Source organism: Leptonychotes weddellii, chromosome 2 (assembly GCF_054177405.1).
Source record: "Leptonychotes weddellii isolate Sample4059 chromosome 2, ASM5417740v2, whole genome shotgun sequence".
Classification (NCBI taxonomy): domain Eukaryota; kingdom Metazoa; phylum Chordata; class Mammalia; order Carnivora; family Phocidae; genus Leptonychotes; species Leptonychotes weddellii.
Window position 1 is genome coordinate 115,750,840 of NC_138370.1, and position 17,101 is coordinate 115,767,940.

Consider the following 17,101-nt stretch of genomic DNA (forward strand, 5'->3'; position numbering starts at 1 on the left):
TTTTTTTTTTAAAGATTTTATTTATTTATTTGACAGAGAGAGAGATAGCGAGAGCAGGAACACAAGCAGGGGGAGTGGGAGAGGGAGAAGCAGGCTTCCCGCCGAGCAGGGAGCCCGATGTGGGACTCGATCCCAGGACCCTGGGACCATGACCTGAGCCGAAGGCAGACGCTTAACGACTGAGCCACCCAGGCACCCGAGGATAGAGTTTTAACACTCAATAAATGTTATTTATTATTATTATTTATATTTACAACCTAATAGAACAATGTGCATTGAAAAGTAATCACACACACAATATGACTCAAAATAACATATTTTTTTTTTTTTTTTTTAAAGATTTTATTTATTTTTTATTTTGAGAGAGACAATGAGAGAGAGAGCACATGAGAGGGGGTAGGGGCAGAGGGAGAAGCAGACTCCCTGCCGAGCAGGGAGCCCGATGCGGGACTCGATCCCGGGACTCCAGGATCATGACCCGAGCCGAAGGCAGTCGCCTAACCGACTGAGCCACCCAGGCACCCTCAAAATAACATATATTGAAGAATAAATGAGGTTTGAGCAAGATACTCTTCAATACATACATCGGTTTTCAGGTTCATCCCTTGCAGAGAGATTTTCTTTGGCAAATTAGGAAATGAAAACCAGCAAGCCTCTGACCTAGAACTAGGCAGAATTCTAAACAATTTCCTCAGCTCACTCAGACCATTATGCCACCTATTAACAACAAGCTGATGGAGACTGGGGGGGAAAAAGCCTGTTACTTCCTTTCCATCTAAAAAAGAAATATAAAATTAAGTAAATTATGACATAAATCAGATGCTCTTTGCACATTCAGAACTCGGTGCAATAAGCATGCTAGTCTCATTTTCATTCCAGATTGAGATAATCAACCTTCATTTTTTGTACCAGAGACATTGGTGACCTTGTTTTTGGATGGGACAATAAATGGTCCAACACTCTAATGTCAATTAGGTTTTCTTTTCTTTTTTCTTTTTTTCCAAGAAAATATAGCTTGTGTGCTCCATATTTGTCCAAAGGGTGGAAACTATTTTTAACTATTTCTATTTTTAATGAAAAATAAAAACCTGTACGGGAATCACTGTTGTTCATCCAGCTCTTTCTGAGGAAACCTAAAATCTAAATTTAAAGTCTAGTTGTATTCTATGATTATAACTACCTAAGTATTAATTAAAAATCTTATTGGAAATCTTTTTCTAGACTTAGTAAAAATAAAAGGTAAATGGCTAACAGTTATCTCTTAGATGGTCAAAGTAAAATACTAATTCAGAAAGCACAAGGAAGAGCTCCCAATTTCTCTGGTGCAAATAATACAAAAGCACAAAAATCAACTATATTTTTTTTCATTTTCTTTACCCATGAGCACTGGTAAAAAAAAATATTTCCTAGCAAAGATGTATAGCAGTGGTATTAGGAAATAAATCTGAATTTAAAAAATATAAACAAAAGGAGGTACTCATATATCTCAAAAATACATCTTTTTGAAGAACCCATATTTCAGTGAAATATGTTTCATGTCTCGTAGAAATCTGTTTTCACTAAATTTTTAAAATAAATTAATGATTGTTAGTCATGGAACAATATTGAATTAAAAGTGGACTCTATATGAAAGTTCTTCATTGTAACAGGTAAATTTTAGTAAGCAAGATGAAATTCATGTTAGCATTTTTTAAAAAGAAATTTTCACAGTATATTCAGCCATTTCTACTTAATAATCAAGCAAAATATATTTTATTAAATTATCTTTAAAATACACCCTGTTCAACAGATATGGTATTTAACAGATTTGGAGTCGAACAAAGAAAGATTTTTTCTTTTTTCTTTTTTTTTTAATTATTATTAGAAAAGACTTTTTCTAATGGAATTTTGAGAGGTAATCTGCCCCCTCAGTTGATTTTACATCTACATATCACACACTCCTAGAGCTGGGAAGTATTTTAAAGTTACTCAGTCCATTCTTCTACAAAATACCTTGATTCTGTCTTCATTCATCTTGAATTCATGTTGAACATTCCACTGAAAAGGCACTTAATACCTTTAAAGGAAGTTCATTCCATAATGGTAGCCTCTGGTGTCCTTTCCAAGTGCCACTTCATACCCAGCTGAAATCTGTCTTGGGAATTCCTGCCCCATTCCCACCCTCCTTCAAAACCACTGCCTGATAATGCCCTCTGGCTCTCAGCATCTCTGAAGAGAGTTACCATGCCCACTTGAAGTCTCTCCTTCCTGTTCATATTTTGATCATCTGTTCAGAAGCATAAGGTCCAAACACCTCATCATCCAGATGGTCTGCTCTGAATCCAAGCTTGTTTGTCACTCTAACCGTTAAAGCATGGTGCCCCAAACTCAGTACCTCACAAGAAATGCCACTGAGTAGAAGTAAAGAGCGTGAGTTCTGGAGTCAGACCGACTTTGTTTACATATAAGCTTTGCTTCCTTGTTAGTACAATCCCGGGCAACTTTCTAAACTGCTCCATACCTCAGACTCTCCATCTCTAAGACAGAGATCATTCTAGCAATTGACTCATAGAACCATTGACAGTCTAACATAGTGCCTGCACATGGTAAGTACACAAAAAACCCCACTAATTTTTAGAAACGCTGCACTATATGCATCTATATCTGGGCAATGTAATTCAATTAAAAAAAGCTCTAAAATTTTGCTAACAGGTGTTCTGATTACATTGTTTTTGTTCCCAGTGAGTGTGTGATGGTCCATTTGGCAAAAGTTACTTTTAATTATTGCCCAAACTCCCCTATCACTGCCTTATTTTCTCTTATTTTTCTAATGGTCTCCATTCCATAGGTATCTTATAAAAGTTTTCTTCTCACAGCCACCAAAAAATGTTAACTTATAAATAAGTGGTTTGATATTAACAATTTAGCACATTCTTATACGCATTTTTAAAAACCTGAACTTGAAGATGTGGTTTTTATTGACTCAATGGCTGAAGGCTGCAAAGGTGGAAAGAAGATATATTACAGCATGAGTTGGAGAAATGAGTATACAAATGTATATAGTGGATCTACTCATAATTACCCCCAAACTGGATGTAACCCAAATGTCCCTCAGCAGCGGAATGGATAAACAAGGGACGATGCCTCCCTACAACTGAGTACTACTCAGCAATGAAAAGGAAGGAGCTACAAAAAACACAGAACAGCATGGGTGAATTTCAAATGCATTATGTTTAATGAAAGAAGCCAGGCTCAAAGGCCACATGCTGTAGACTGCATTTATACCATATTTGGAAAAGAAGAAGCTACAGGGAGAAAAACATTATCAGTTGTTACCAGATGCTGAGGGTGAGAAAAGAAAAGACTGAGAAAGGACACAGGGGAATTTTTTGTGGGGTTATGTAACTATTCTATACCTTGACTGTGGTGGTGATTATGTAACTCTATGTAAATTATACCTCAGTAAACCTGACATTTAATAAATGCAGTGTCACTGATGCTGTGGGGCGCTGGAGGATTTCCCACTGCTGCCAACTCAGTCAACCCCAAACAGTGCTTCATCCACACCCCCGTGTTCTGGCCCACCTGCAATCTCACCCCACTCACCCGGTCTTGAAGTATCCTCTCTACACATCACTCCAGTCAGAATGATGTACCCTTGCACCATGAAATAATTTTGCAAATTTCTCCTAACAGGAATGCCCAATTCCTGTTGTACTTTTTCTCATCTGAGTAATATGTTCCAAGGCAGGAGTTAGGTGCGTAATGCATTTTTGCAAGCTTCTCCACAGTATCAGTCACACTCCCTGAAGAGAAAACAGTAGGATCTTTCAGATAGCGGGTACTCAAAATATTTGTGGACTGAATAAATTATTGAATAGATGAATTAAAAAAATATGAATGAATTTCTTATAGAACTCTGGCTCTTGGTGACCTGGCAACTTTCATCGTAATTATTCTATTTTCACTGAATTGAAAGAATCTGTTTTTAACATAAATTAAAGATAAAATCTCCTTCCCAGCCTCACTTTCACCAACAATGACCCAACTGTCTCATGAATAATCTTGGTTGGACCTTTAGTTCGTTTTTACTCGTTTTTCTCCTTCATCCCATCAATATACAGGTTTCTCTTTCCTGTCCTTTCCTGCACGTGACCTTTCCTTTCACATGGGTCTCTGTGATGGTCTCACTGGCACCTTTGACGTACACACCTCTGTCCATCCACAACCAACCTTACTCAGCCAAAAAAGTCCTTTTCCCTCACTGTTCTGAACATATCTTGTATTTTCCAGACCCGAAGAATGGCCTCCAGGGATCCCTTATAGGAAGTTAAAATCTTGCTTATGCTTACTCACAGGTTAATTACCCAGCTTAACGAAGCTGGGTGGGTGTGCCACTGAAGATACTGGAACTTCAAGACACACACACAAAAACCAGTTAGATCACAGTAAGCCTCATCTACATTTGCACGGTAACGACATCTGAGGTTCCATGTTCAAAGCTGAGTACAAACGATGCTGTGAATTAAACATGAACTTAATCTCAGCAACCTAGTCATGTATTCTGAAAACAATCTCAATTATAGTATATCCAAGTTCACAAAGCCTTAAGGCAAACAAAACAAAACAAAATATAAACACATCTTTTTGTTTTTTTGCATTATACAATAACTCATTGATGATTTGTGTAAGAAAAAAATGATCAAACTGAAAGGAACATTAGAATTATTTTCATTGTGTCTTAAAAATAGATCTCTTCAAACTGAGGGTTCTAGAGGGGTGAGGGTTTGGGGATGGGTTAGCCTGGTGATGGGTATTAAAGAGGGCACGTACTGCATGGAGCACTGGGTGTTATACGCAAACAATGAATCATGGAACACTACATCAAAAACTAATGATGTAATGTATGGGGATTAACATAACATAATAAAATAAATATATATATATCTTTTCCTATAATAATTTAAAATCTATAAAAACACTAATATGCTAATGGAAATGGAAGTATTTCAGTTAAAAATCCATTTAAGAAATATATATCATTAAAATGAATATTAATAAATTATTAATTATTCGTAAGGTTGACATGTATTTATTATGGTGCTAGGAAGTAACCTGAAATAAACATTTGAGTGTATGCATTATTCTAATTTTAAGAAAACTGCATCTGTGTAAATAAAAGGTACATCTGTTTCTCTTAGCCAAAAAAAAGAGCAGATTTTTTAAACCAAGACTGGTTTCATTTCTCTCTTTCATTGTGCCTTTTCACCAAAATATGAGAGTATACTTCCCTCTTTAAGTTCCTCCTCTCCCCTCATCTTATCGATATACTTACATAATAGTCATAAAGAGAGAAGCTTTATTCCATATGGGTGTGCATATTTCATACACATATATGTTATAACCAGAGAAAAAGAAAAAGAGAGACACACATATTCAAAGGCCGACTAGAGTGGAGTACAGTGATATAACCTTTCAGCAGAAGAAATATACACCCTGGGTGATGGACTTTTGAATAGCCTTCCTTAGACTGAGGAACTGGATCCAAATCTCTGGTTATTTTGTCCTCTCAGACAAGACATGAAGGACGTGTGATCTGACCACACTGCAGATGGTTTGGATGATCATCTTTCAAAAAAGAATTTTATCAAATCCACTTGCCACATGTTTTTAGTCAGCTGGAGCCCTCATTTTATTATACAAATACATACAGTACACACACGTGTGTTCATGTCTCTAGATGGATCTCGATGTCCCTAACTCTACAGTTTGGGCTAATGTGAGAGTTTACACGTTTCCTGAACATCTGTGAGGACCACCCAAGAAATTCTTAATCTTAAAAAGAGAAAACTGCAATCAACCAAAATCAGATCAGATATGATATGAAATACAAGAACAGACTTTTCCTTTTATGACAGATGTTCCCAATTCTTGATTTATTAATGTTATTTATTTTACACAGGACGCAGTCATGCATAAGGTACAACTTTTTTGAAAGATACAAACAACAAAAACAACAAAAAAGTACCTAGTGGCTATTAGGCAATGCATACAACAAATAGATATTGTGGTCATGAAGATAAAGGGATTTCAAGTTTAGTGTGGCCATCTAAAAGAAGAAATAGAAGTACCTGATGGAGGCAGAATTAATAGAAGTGGTTATTGTCTTAGCTCCTCTTTCTATAAAACTTTAAAACTCCTGTAATCATAGAGTCAAACTAATAAAATACCTAAAAAGTATTCACTTTACGCCTTACAATGAAATATGTCCTCCTCTTTAAGATCTACTTAGTTAATTTCCGGGAGAAGGGTGTGAAAAATTCTCAAGGAATAAATACTGCAAATAAATTGTGCATAAAAAATAATTTAGGATAATCCAAAAATAGTTTGAAATAATCAGAAAGAAATATTTTATTTTTCTCTTGCCTGCTGGAAGAGAAACCCTAAAATGGAAATGTTCACCCAGGGTACTTCTCAAAAACAATGAGACTGATTTTCCATTGTTTTCTTTAGTGATATCTTAAACATACATGCATAGTTCACTTCAAATCAAACTGACAATAATAGGAGTGAGTTTTTAGATGAAATCAATATAAATTTGCATAAATCTTAAGGATAAAAGTCTGAGCTTTTATCCTTAACTTGATATTCACATATTCAAGTATTTTGTCTTCACCCGGATGTCTGATGGACATCTTAAACTCAACATGACCAGAACTGAGCTCCTCATCTTACCTCCAACCACCATCCACACCATCAACAAACCTGTTCTCTCTGTAATCCTTCCTATCTCAGTTGATGTCAATTCTATCCTTTAGTTTGTTCAGCCAAAATCCTTAAGTTATCCTTGATTTCCCTCTTTCACACCCATACTCAGTGCACGAGCAACTCCTGTTGGCTCTCTCTTCAAAATACATCCACTTATTACTTCTACTGGACGATCTCTTAAGAAAGTAGAAATCATTGAGACGCCTGGGTGGCTCAGTCAGTTAAACATCTGCCTTTGACTCAGGTCATGATCCCGGGGTCCTGGGATCGAGTCCTGCATCGGGCTCCTTGCTAGGCAAAGGAGCCTGCTTCTCCCTTGGCCTGCTGCTCCCCCTTCTTGTGCTCTCTCGCTCTCTCTCTGACAAATAAATAAATAAATCTTTAAGAAAAAAGAAGAAAGAAAGTAGAAATCATTGCTAGATCTGAGGGTTTTTTTAAAATTATTTATTTATTTATTTGAGAGAGAGAGAGAGAGAAACAGCATGAGAGGGGATAGGGTCAGAGGGAGAAGCAGGCTCCCCGCTGAGCCGGGAGCCCAATGTGGGACTCGATCCCAGGACTCCGGGATCATGACCTAAGCCGAAGGCAGTCGCTTAACCAACTGAGCCACCCAGGCACCCTAGATCTGAGTTTTGAAATCATAATTTAGTTTATACTTCTACTTGACAGTGTCTTAAGAAAGTAGAAATCATTGCTAGATCTGAGTTTTGAAATCATGATTCAGTTTACACAATTAGTCCTTTGTTAAAATTATTAATGGTTGATAGATAAATATATCCTTTTCATCTAGCTAACTTAGTAGTTGTGCATTTATTCATTCAGTAATATATATTGAGTGCCTACGATAGGCCAGACACCATCCTAGGTACCTTGGATATATCAGTGAACAAAATAAAGATCCTTGTCCTAGTGAATCTTATATTTCATTACAGGAGACAGACAATAAACAATACATAAAATAAGCACATTTTATAGTATCTTAGAAGATGGTAATAACTATGAAGAAAATCTAAAAAATAGAGTGAGATCAGGAGTTCCTGGGAGGTGGGGGGAGGGGTCAGGTTACAGGATTAAATAGAGTGGTCTGGATATGCCTCTTGGAAAAGTGAAATTTAAAATAAAAACTTGTTAGTTTGATTCCCTTCTGCGTATCTAGAAAGAAGATTAACGAGGAAGTGCTCAGATCGAAGTGGTGTATATTGCCCTCGTCTCTCATTCACATCTTTTTCCATGCCAACCGAAGGATAAGTTAGAAAGGGAGAAAGCAAAGAATGGTGGGGAATGGGGAGAGGCAGCCAAAAAAAATCCACTTGTTATGGACTGATTATTTGTGTCCCACCAAAATTCATATGCATGTTTTCCTGGCTGCCTTATTTCCTCCTCAGGAAGCCATAGAGACAGAAACCCTAATAACCCTCTATGTGTCCATTAGTTCATCAAATGATTAAATACAAAGATTCTCTGGTAAGAATCCAAGTTCCAGACTGATAAAGATGTTGACATATCTGTAAAACTGAAATAATTGAGTTTTCTTATAAATTGTCACAACGGGCAGAACCATAACCGAGTTTTAGTGAATGCACGGGAACATAGATACTGCTGGAGAGCTTCCCTTCCCACTTTTCTGTTCCTCACTCACAATCCCCTCAAGCACACACCTCTTGCTTAATAGATAATAGTGCATGTTTGACTAAGAAAATATATTAAGATTAAAACATAATTTTTTTAAAAGACTCAGCATTTCTACCAAGTTTCATAGCTTTTTCCAAATTGGGGTCTCCCAGCTTCAATTTTAATTACTTACCAACATTTACTATGACATCTGGTCAATGCTCCCTTCCTTTTTCTGCTTGCCCCCACCCTGGCCACCCCCACACAGAGCATTTCCATGTTGACCTTCTGTGCTTCTGTGCTCAACCTGCAATGCCCTTCCTGTCACCTTTTGTTTTCAACACTTGACCAATTTTATTTATTTTTTTATTTTTTAAAGATTTTATTTATTTATTTGAGAGACAGAATGAGATAGAGAGAGCATGAGAGGGGGGAGGGTCAGAGGGAGAAGCAGACTCCCTGCTGAGCAGGGACCCCGATGCGGGACTCGATCCCGGGACTCCAGGATCATGACCTGAGCTGAAGGCAGTCGCTTAACCAAGCGCCCATCACTTGACCAATTTTAAAGCTCAAGCTCTACCTTCTTCACCATTCCTTTCCTCAGAAACCAAGCCCTGCTGATTTCCATTTTATCTCATTTGCTATCCTCTCTTCTAAAACATATTCACATAGTTATATTATCCTATTTGCTATTTACTATATGACTGAACTTTTTGCCATAGTAGTGTGTTGTGTTATTCTAAGTAATGTTCACTGGTTTCATGCATGTCTTTTTTTCTGCACACAACTAGATCATTAAGCTTCTTGAGTACAGAAACAGAATTACATGATTCTTCATAATCTCTTTAGAGTGTAGCCCAGTGATAAGGACAAAGTAGTTCTCTCTATATGTAATAATAATTAAATGTTTGTTAATAGCATAAAATGCATGCCAGTTAAATAACTGAGTTGGAAAACAACATAAAACTATAAGATCATTTCCTCAGTAGTTGGTCATGATTTTTCTTCCAATGATCATCTACAACTCAAAGGGGATTTTTCTTATGCTTTCCATTATAGCATATTCATTATCCATTGATATTATCATGCTCAACTATATCCAAACTGCACTCCAACTCCATCCTACCAGGAAAACTCTTCTGTCAATACCCATCCCTTTCATTGCTTCTTTTTCCATTGGCAAGAAGGGGGGTTCACAATAACTTGATAAATGTTCTGCTTGTCTTATCATTGCTGCATGGTGCCCTTTCATATACGTCAAGCAGGGACTCTGGAAACCCCTGCTTTCACCCAGCTGAAAGAGCAGCCTCTGCCTTAGCCACGAGGATGATTTGCTGGATTTTTTAATTCACAATAAACACAATCCAGGGGCGCCTGGGTGGCTCAGTTGGTTGGGCGACTGCCTTTGGCTCAGGTCATGATCCTGGAGTCCCGGGATCGAGTCCCGCATCGGGCTTCCTGCTCGGCAGGGAGTCTGCTTCTCCCTCTGACCCTCCCCCCTCTCATGCTCTCTCTATCTCATTCTCTCTCTCAAATAAATAAATAAAATCTTTAAAAAAAAAATAAAAATAAACACAATCCAGTTGTGAGTTACGTTGAAAGAATTTGTACATATGATATCAGTGAACTCTTTCCAGCAAACAAAATCGCTATTTAATACAAAATGCAAAAATGTATACAAGGATAGCCAGCTTAAACTAACACAGAGCCTTACAGGCATTAAAGGTGGAAACGGAAATATGTTAGCAACAGGAAGGAAATAAACTGTGAATCTAAGATGATTCAGTAAAACATTCTGCTTATCACATTCTAAATAAGATTGATATTTTGGGGCACCTGGGTGGCTCAGTTGGTTAAGCATCTGACTCTTGATTTTGGCTCTGGTCATGAGCTTAGGGTTGTGAGATCAAGTCTCGTGTAGGGCTCTGTGCTGAGTATGAAGCCTGCTTAAGATTCTCTCTCAGACTATGGACTCTGAAAAACAAACTGAGGGTTCTAGAGGGGAGGGGGGTGGGGGGATAGGTTAGCCTGGTGATGGGTATTAAAGAGGGCACATTCTGCATGGAGTACTGGGTGTTACATGCAAACAATGAATCATGAAACACTACATCAAAAACTAATGATGTAATGTATGGTGATTAACATAATATAATAAAAAAAAGATTCTCTCTCTCCCTCTGCTCCCCCTCCCCTACTAAATAAATAAATAAATAAACAAATAAATAAATAAGGTTGTTATTTCTTGGATATACAGTGACCTTTTCCTTATTCTAATGGTAAAATGATGTATAAATAAATTTCCTTCCTATTACTTAGGTTACCAATCTGAATGTCACACTCTAATAAAAGCTGATGACGCAGGATGAAATGAATACATTCAATATGTATACCCTTTTTTTTTATTTTATTTTTTAAAGATTTTATTTATTTATTTGAGACAGAGAGAATGAGAGACAGAGAGCATGAGAGGGAGGAGGGTCAGAGGGAGAAGGAGACTCCCCGCCGAGCAGGGAGCCCGATGTGGGACTCGATCCCGGGACTCCAGGATCATGACCTGAGCCAAAGGCAGTCGCTTAACCAACTGAGCCACCCAGGCGCCCAATATGTATACCCTTTTAGGAATTTAAATATGAGGCATTTTAGGACTCAGTTCAATAAAAATAAAAAGCTGTTGGTCCCTAAATGAGATCTATCACTCACAACCTAACTCATATATTCTGAAAATTTCCTATCACCCTGACATCTGGAAACACTAGTCCATCTCCAAAATGTTATATTGTCTTTTATCTGTGTATGGCTAAACATAGATGAAGAGGAAACTGACCATTCCTTTGGTTGCTTTAAATTATTTGTAACTTTGTCAATATATTTCCTTCAGGAAAATAAATTCAAGTTATACTTGATCAGTGTATTTTCTCTATGGAACTGTATTTGCTTTTGAGTACCATATACGTTGGGGACGGGAGGTAGGGACTAGCAGACACTGCATAATGTATGACACCAAATAATTTGCTCCCCTTCGGATAAAACGGATTAAGAGGAAATTAAATGGATTTACTCTAATGAATATTAACTAATAGTAGTTAATTTGAAAACATCAATCTCTAATTTATTTGACTTCCTGCTGTTATCACCCAACAAATGACTTAGGTGTGATTTACTTAGCTTCAGAATTTTAACATATTAATTTCAATATTTCAGGATCAAGGACAATTAAATAGAGCACAAATCCTTCACTAATAGCCACACTTGTTATGACAATGGGGTTTTAATCCAAAATAGAAGGTTAACAGTTTATAAAGAGATACCTTAGATGAGATTTTTTTTCCATCTATGGTACAACTGGGCATTCTGTTTATGCTATGGCAATAAGATTCAGTGTTAAACCTCTTTCAAGGGGATAAACGAGCCAGAAAGTAATTAAACCCTCCCCTTGCCCGTGTTATGGACACACATCTCAGGTGAAGATAAACCTTATCCTTTTTGTTGCATATTCCATGGCCTAAGAGAATATGAACCGTGGTCTTTTGAGAGTGGCAGCAAACTAGCACAGTCTTGTATCAGCATCTTTTGATTTTTTTATATAGGGATGGATATAGGTAGGAAATAAAATTTCTTTCACTTCACTTTTCAGAATGGAAAGTTCAGAATAAGCTAAAAACTACATATATAATATTCAGAACTCACAGTGCAGATGATGTCTGGGGGTTGAATTCTTCTACTAAAATCCCAAAAAGAAACCTGTAATTTGGGCTTAAAATACACCTTAGAGTATTAGGCATATCTTTTTAACCTGGACATTCATTGTTGTTTCCCTAACTGAGCGAAATGTTGCATTTGTATTTAGTTACTTACTTTTAATACCTTGTATAAAACTGGACCACTCAGTGTATGATACATGGGGCTAATTCATTACTTGAGGAGATTTATTTAAGGCAAGAATCATAACTGCATTATAATATTGACATGAAGATCCATCTATATAATTAGGAAAGGAAAGACAGCTCTCTAATATTTATATACACTTGTCTAACATTTTCTCTGTAGCCTGAAGGCTAAAGCTAACCTGAAAAATGTAAAGTTATGTAAATGTAACTGTATTTATGTGTTTATGTATTTGTTATGTACAACACACACACACACACATGCACGCATGGGGAGAGAGAAAGAGTCAGTGATAGAGTTTCTTAAAGGCCAAGAAAACTTTTTCACCATGTATACAAACAGTACAAACATTTTCTAGTCCTTTACAGATTACAAAACTTAATAACAGTAGTTCTATCATCTTCAATAATAATACAAAAATTTCCGTTCAAAAAACAATTATACTGCTCTAGTACCTGGCATACCACGGTGAGAAAGGCAGATGAAGGTCCTGTTCTGCTGGAGTTTACATCTGGTTGACAATAGACTCGGTGAGGTTCTCTATGTGCGTGCCACTGTTAGCCTGACTTTGAATCCTCTGTCTTCCTACACCACCTGGTTGATGTCCAAGTCCCTCCTGCATTAACATTACGGTGAATCTCTCCTATTTGAGCAATCCTACAGTTTCCCAGGACTTAAAGAAAAGCCAAAGCTATGTATAAATAAACAGATGAGTAAATCAATTTCTGCACCAATCTAATCTGTTTCCCAAACTAAGTACCTTCCGGTAAATTTCAAAACTTCTTCCTACTAATTTCTCCCTAAACAAAAATTTTAATTGAAATGATCAATTTATCTATCTATCTATCTATCTATCTATCTATCATCCATCTCTCTAATTGGAGATTGGGAAATTTTTCTAGAAGCTGATGAATGTATGATCCTTTTCCCCAATCTTGTCTCTACATTGACAAGGGGCAACACCTGATAAAGATTCAAAAAGGTTAATGGAAAGATTTCTGCATCAGGACAGGGTTCTTTTGCCTACTTTCTAGTGGAAATCTCTCTGAAAATATTTGCAATGCCCGTATCTGTTGGTCAAATGTCTGATGCAGAGAAGACTAATTGACTGATATAATACAATAATTTTAGTGAAAATCTTATCTTCTTCCTTTAAAGTACTCCCCACACCAGTGAAGCCTTACAGTTTAGGATATTAGGGAATAGAGGTGTGTTCCGGTTTCACAAGTGCATTTGGACTTCACAATTTAGGCTTTCCTTTTCAATAATCAACCAGGCTTTGGGACTTGTTTAATGTATGCAAGGCATTCTTCATAAAGAGAAATAGGAGAGAGCATCTCTCTCATACATATTGCTCTATAGCCTATAAATATTGTTGCAAGATATTCTGAGTAACCTTTTCCAATACTAGACCTCTCTAGAAGTTAATCTGGGAGCTTCCATTAAGAGTCAAATCAATAGGGGCCCCTGGGTGGCTCAGTTGGTTAAGCAACTGCCTTCAGCACAGGTCATGATCTCAGGTCCTGGGATTGAGCCCCATGTGGAGCTCCCTGATCAGCAGGGAGTCTGCTTCTGCTTCCCACCCCACCACCCCGCTCATGCTTGCTCTCTCTCTCAAATAAATACATAAAATCTTAAAAAAAAAAAAAAGAGTCACATCAATACAAAGCAGTCATCAGGGGCTCAATTTTCCTGATAGACCACTCTTTGTCATGATTTGCTCTGGAAAAATACAAGTTCCTAAGTTTATGCATGTTTGTTATCTAAAAGAGATTTGATAATAGAGCATATTTACTTCATATTCTGAATTTCATACATTTTTAGATTATAATCTGAGAGTGTATTTTTCTTTTTTAAGTCCTTATTTAAATTCCAGTTAGTTAATATGCATTGTAGTATCTGTTTCAGGTGTACAACACAGAGACCCAACACCTCTGTACAACACCTGGTGCTTGTCACAAGTGCCCACCTATTTAACCCCTCCCACCCCTCCCCTCTGGTAACCATCAATCTGTTCTCTATAGTTAAGAGGGTGTTTCTTGGTTTGCCTTTCTCTCTCTTTGTTCCTTTGCTCCTTTGTTTTGTTTCTTAAGCCAAGTAAGTCAATCAAAGACAAATACCATGTGATTCCACTCATATAGTGTATTTTTCTCTAATAGATATTTTCTCTATTTCCTTTATTCCTTACTGATTCATTATTATTCCTTATACCGTATGTGGTGTATTAACCATGGGTATAAATTCTTTGACATTTTTCCCATTAAGACATGAAGTGCTTGGCTTTTCCCTTAAATATAGGCGAGCCCTATAACTGCTTTGAATCTGTGTCAATGTCTGTGTATAGGACAATCTATCAGGACACTTTCTGGGACCTTGATCCTCTATGAAAATCTACACTGGGGCGCCTGGATGGCTCAGTGGGTTAAGTATCTGCCTTCAGCTCGGGTCATGATCCTCTCGCATCGGGCTCCCTGCTCAGTGGGAGCCTGCTTCTCCCTCTCCCTCTACTGCTCCCCCTGATTGTGGTCTCTTGTTCTCTCTGTCAAATAAATAAATAAAATCTTCTTAAAAACTTTAAAAAAATTTTTAAAAAGAAAATCTACAGCTATCCTGAGACAGCTCTGCTAGAGAGCTCACACATAGGTGCTATAATCAACAGCCATGACTGAGGCCAGCTGTCTGAACCAAGGTGAGCGAAGCTGTCCCGAACCCAGTAGACCAGCTCATCCAACAATGAATGCCACCAAGTGACCTCGCTTGCTGCCAATTGCAGCAACAGAATTGTTCAGTCAAACTCTGCCCAAATCTCTGACCCACGAAATCATGAGATATAGTAAAATGGTTGTTACTTTAAGCCTCTAAGTTTGGGAATAGTTTATTATGCAGTGATAGATTATAGAAACATAAAGCAGCACCTAGAATTCAGCTGCCATTGTAGCAAAAACTAAAATATATAGCATTAACCTTGGAACCAGAAGCCAGTAAGAAGTACAAAATGAAATGAGACCTGTATTTCTCAAACTCCTACAGCACAGGAGGCAGGCTGAAAGGCCATTCAGTGTCAAGCACAAGCCCATTTCTCATGTCACAGAATAAGTGACTCAAAGAGCAAAGATTTTTAGATATTATACCATATAGGATTTATTCTCTGGATATAATCAAAATTTTTTAAAAATTAAAGTGCAATATGTTTTATCACTAATCATCAGAGAAGTAGAAATTATAGCCACAATGAGCTATCACCTCCTATCACCTCATACCTGTCAGGATGGTCATTATTTAAAAAAGAAAAAATAACAATAATAACAAGTGTTGGAAAGATGTGGAGAAACTGGAACCCTTGCACACTGTTGGTAGGGATGGAAAAGGGTATAGTTACTATGGAAAATAGTATAGAGGCTCCTAAAAAATTAAAAATAGAATGACCATATGATCCAGCAATCATACCAAAAGAGTTGAAAACAGGTATTTGCACTCACATGTTCACTGAAACATTACTTTTAACAGCCAAGAGGTGAAAACAATCTAAATGTCCACTGACGAATAAATGGGTAAAGAAAATGTGGTACATAAAACAATCTAAGTGTCCACTGACGAATAAATGGGTAAAGAGAATGTGGTACATACACACAATGGGATATTATTCAGCCTTAAAAAAGAAGGAAATTCTGTCATATGCTATAACATGGATGAACCTTGAGGACATTATGGTAAGTGAAATAAGCCAGTCACGGAAGGACAAATACTATGTGATTCAACTTATATGAGGTATCTGAAGTAATCAAACTCATAGAGGCATAAAGTAGAATGGTCATTTCAAGAAGTTATAGGGAGGTGAAATGGGGAGTTGCTGTTTAATGGGTATAGAATTTCAGGCTATGAAAAATGAGAAAGTTCTAGAGATCAACCATACAACATTGTACATATAGTTAACAATAATGTACACTTCAAAACTTGTTGACAGTCGATCTCATGTTATATGTTTTTTAAATCACATTAAAATATATTTAACAAGGTAATGTATTTTAATATTACAAAGTAAAACAACTTCAAAATATTTTCAAATAATCCAGGATACCTAATCCAATAGAAGCCATGTTTTTATATAAATTAGCTCAAAAACTTTTTTTTTTTTTAAGTAGTTTCCACACCCAGCATGGAGCCCAACATGGGGCTTGAAATCATGACCCTGAGATTAAGACCTGAGCTGAGATCAAGAGTTGGATGCTTAACCGACTGAGCCACCAGGGCATCCCACTCAAATACTTCTTTAAATGAGTAAGTGAGTTAAGAGTTAAATGAGCAATTAAAAGATCAAACAATTGAAAGATCATGGTCTAGGTTTTTGTATAGACCCATCTATAAAATGAGGTTTTAAGAGTAGTTTTCTTTATACCAATAACCTTTAAAGGCAGGGATAGAATTTCATCATTCCATAACTTTACAATGTGTGAGAAAATTTTGTAAGCATGTGCTGACAGATGGGAAGTTTTTTAATGGAAATAATATAGGTTCCCTCCCCTGCCATGGTTCTCAACATACCCTAAGTTATAAGAACTAACTTTATTATTAGCAAGACTCATTGCCTCCTATTACCTCAGTCTTTCTCTCCCTTTCCCTTTCTCTCTCTCCCTGTCTCCCACCTCACACATTCCCCACACATACACAAAATTGAGGGAGGTAAGAATTGGTAATGAATCAGGGAGTGAGAAGTTTGGCTCATTCAATCTTTGAACCCTAATCTAAGGCTCAGCATAGATACAGAAACCTATAATTTCCCCTCATTTCTTGGAATGTAGCAGGCAGAGAAGGGGGAGAGATCATTTCTGGCAATGGGATGGGAGATTCCTAACCAAAT

General features: G+C 37.1%; 1 protein-coding gene across 2 annotated transcripts in view; it reads right to left on the reverse strand.

Annotated features, from left to right (window-relative positions):
* ARHGAP24 (Rho GTPase activating protein 24) overlaps positions 1-17,101 on the reverse strand; it is a 434,153-nt gene that overhangs the window by 268,350 nt on the left and 148,702 nt on the right. The gene's annotated exons all lie outside the window — the stretch shown is intronic.